Source organism: Mandrillus leucophaeus, unplaced genomic scaffold, assembly GCF_000951045.1.
Source record: "Mandrillus leucophaeus isolate KB7577 unplaced genomic scaffold, Mleu.le_1.0 Scaffold14, whole genome shotgun sequence".
Classification (NCBI taxonomy): Eukaryota; Metazoa; Chordata; class Mammalia; order Primates; family Cercopithecidae; genus Mandrillus; species Mandrillus leucophaeus.
Window position 1 is genome coordinate 2,796,183 of NW_012101365.1, and position 3,727 is coordinate 2,799,909.

At 45.3% G+C, this 3,727-nt stretch overlaps 1 protein-coding gene across 1 annotated transcript in view; it reads right to left on the reverse strand.

The window, feature by feature from the left end:
* LOC105534947 (chromosome unknown open reading frame, human C1orf123) overlaps positions 1–3,727 on the reverse strand; it is an 11,929-nt gene that overhangs the window by 7,347 nt on the left and 855 nt on the right. The window lies entirely within an intron of this gene.

Below are 3,727 nucleotides of genomic sequence, written 5' to 3' on the forward strand. Positions count from 1 at the left end.
GAGTTCCAAGACTACCAAATAAAGATAAACCAATACACTTTAAAAAGCAGAGTGTATTGGTTTATCAGATTTGGGGATGATGCCTTTCTTTAAACTGCCCTTTCCTGTTTCACCCAAGAGACCTGGTTTCTAGGCCCCTCTCCAGAGGTTACCCTGTGTCCACATCCTTTTCATTGTGGTCCCTGCGAATGGACATTCCCCTTCAGGTGGATTTTCTCTGGGAGCCCACCTGGTTTATCCTTCTGTCATACGTTTATTGAACTTTGTTTTATCTGGCCTCCCATCCAGGCTACATTGAGACCATGCAGGAGCTGTGGAGATTAACGTTAAAAGGAACAGCACATTCAAGACTCTTCTAGGAGGTAGAGCAAGATAGCCAGATAGAACCCTCCAGTGATCCTCCTCCTCCTCTTCCCTGGCAGGAACACCAAACTGAACAACTATCCACACAAGAAAGCACCTTCATGAGGACCAAAACTCAGGTAGCAATCACAGTACCTGGTTTTAACATCACATCGAGATATAAGGCAATGGCCAGGCATGGTGGCTCACACCTGTAATCCCAGTGCTTTGGGAGGCTGAGGCGGGCAGATCACCTGAGGTCAGGAGTTTGAGACCTGGCTGGCCAACATAGTGAAACCCTGTCTCTACTTAAAATACAAAAATTAGCCGAGTATGGTGGTGCACACCTGTAGTCCCAGCTACTCCGGAGGCTAAGGCAAGAGAATTGTTTGAACCCGGGAGGTGGAGGTTGCAGTGAGCTGAGCTCGTGCCATTACACTCCAGCCTGGGCGACAGAGTGAGACTCTATCTCAAAAAAGAAGAAGAAGAAGAAGAAAAAAAAGGAATAAGGCAGTGAAGAGGGTAGGAAAGACAGTCTTGAATTGCTACCACCACCCCTCCCTCATCCTCTGGCAGCAGCTGGCTGCCTGGCACAGAGAGAGAATGTGCTTATGGCACTTTGCATTGGAACCAAGTGCTGCCCTGCCACCGTGGAAAGCAACCCAGGGCAGAATTCAGCAAGTGCCCACAGAGGAAGCACTTAGAGAAACCCTAGCCAGAGGGGAATCATCCATCCCAGTGGTCAGGTTCTGGCGAGCTGCACCACCACTGGCTAAAGTGATCCAGAGTCCTAAATAAATTTGAAAGGCAGTCTAGGCCACAAAAACAGCAGTTCCTGGGCAAGTCCTGGTGCTGTGCTGAGCTCAGAGCTGGTGGAGTTGGGGTGCACACAGCCTAGTGAGATACCAGCTGGGGAACCAAAGGAGTACTTATGTCACCAGTACCCCAACCGCAGGCAGCACAGCTCACAGCTCCAGGAGAGACTCCTTTCCCTTAGAGGAAAGGAGAGGGGAAAGTAAAGAGGACTTTGTCTTACAGCTTGGATACCATCCCAGCCACCGTAGAATAAAACACCACACAGAGTCCTGAAGCCCCCCTTGCCAGGCTCTATCTCCCAGATATTTCCGGAGCTACTATGGGCCAGAAGGGAACCCGCTGCTTTGAAGGAGAGGACCCACTCCTGGTAGGATTCATCACACGCTGACTAAAGAGCTGTTGGGCCTTGAATAAACATTAGTAACACCCAGTACTGTGCTGCCTTCAGGTGTGACCCAGTGCATTCCCAGCAATGGTTGCCATAGGGAGAGACTCCTTCTGCTTAAGGAAAAGAGAAGAAAGAGTAAAAAGGACTTGGTCTTGCAACTTGGGTACCAGCTCAGCTGCAGTAAAATAAAGCACCAAGTAGGTTTCTACAGCCCGGACTCCATGCCCTAGCTCCTGGATAGCATTTCTAAACCCACCGTGGGCCAGAAGGGAACCTGTCACCCCAAAGGGTAAGACACAAGCCTGGCTGGATTCACCACCTGCTGACTAAAGAGCCTTTGGGCTTTGAATAAACATCAGCAAAAATCAGGCAATAGTAACCATGGGCCTTGGGCAAGACCCACTACTGTGCTAGCTTCAGGTTTGACACAGCACAGTTCCAGCAGTGGTGGCCACAGGGGTGCTTGTGTCACTCCTCTCCCAATTCCAGGCAGCTCAGCATGGAGAGAGACACCATTTATTTGAAAGTAAGGGAAGAGAACAAGAGACTCTGCCTGGTAATCCAGGGAATTCTCTCAGATCTTACTCAAGACCATCAAGGCAGTACCTCTGCGTCTACAAGAGTCACAGCATCTCTGGGTTTGGGGTGCCCCTTGATGCAGTTACAGCTGCAGTGACCAAATATTTACATCACAACACTCATTTCCCTTTGAGTACTTGGAAAAGCCTTTTGAAGAAGGATGGGTACAAATAAGCCCAAACTGTGAAAATTACAATAAATACCTAATTTTCAATGCTCTGCATTGACCAACACTCACAAACATCAATACCATCCAAGAAAACATGACCTAACCAAATGAACTAAATAAGGCACGAGTGACCAATCCCAGAGTGACAGAGATATGTGACCTTTCAGACAGAGAATTCACTGTCACTGAGGAAGTTCAGTGAAATTCAAGATAGCACAGAGAAGGAACTCAGAATCCTGCCAGATAAATTTAACAAAGAGATGGAGATAATTTTCAAAATCAAATAGAAATTCTGGAGCTGATAAATTCAACTGATATACCAAAGAATGCACCAGGGTCTCTCAACATGAGAACTGATCAAGCAGAAGAGAGAATTAGTGAGCTTGAAGACAGGCTATTTGAAAATACACAGAAGAATGGAAAGAAAAAATAATAAAAAAGGATGAAGCACGCCTACAATAGCCACAAATGGACAAATCTAAGAGTTACTGGTCTTAAAGAGAAGGTAGAGAGAAATTAGGATAGAAAGTTTATTCAAAGGAATAATAACAGAACTTTCCGAACCTACAGAAATATATAAATATTCAAGTACAAGAAAGTTATAGAACACCAAGCAGATTTAACCCAAATAAGACTACCTCATGTCATTTAATAATCAAACTCCCAAAGGTCAAAGATAAAGAAAGGATCCTAAAAGCAGCAAGAAAGAAGAAACAACACACAAAGAAGCTCCAATGTATCTGGCAGCAGGCTTCTCAGTGGAAAGCTTACAGGCCAGGAGAGAGTGGCATGACATTTAAAGTACTGAAGGAAAAAAAACATTTATCCTAGAATAGTATTTCCAGCAAAAATATCCTTTAGACATGAAGGAAAAATAAAGACTTCCTAGACAAACAAAAGCTGAGGGATTTTGTCAACACACCAGACCTGTCCTTCAAGAAATGCTAAAGAGGGTTCTTCAGTCTGAAAGAAAAGGATGTTAACAAGCAATGAGAAATCATCTGATGGCACAAAACTCATTGGGAATAGTAACTACACAGACAAATGCAAAAGATTTTAACACTAATTATGTGTAAACTACTACTCATATCTTGAGTAGCAAGACTAAAAGATGAACCTATCAAAAATAACTTTTCAAAACATAGACAGTATAAGATATAAATAGGGGCCAGGCACAGTGGCTTATGCTCATAATCCCAGCACTTTGGGAGGCCAAGGCCGGTGGATCGCTTGAGCTCAGGAGTTCAAGACCAGCTGGGGCAACATGGCGAAACCACATTTCTACTAAAAATACAAAAAATTAGTGGGGCATGGTGGCACATGCCTATGGTCCCAGCTTCCTGGGAGCCTGAGGTGGGAGGATCACTTGAGCCTGGGAGGTGGAGGTTGCAGTCAGCCAAGATTGCACCACTAAACTCCAGCCTGGGTGAGAT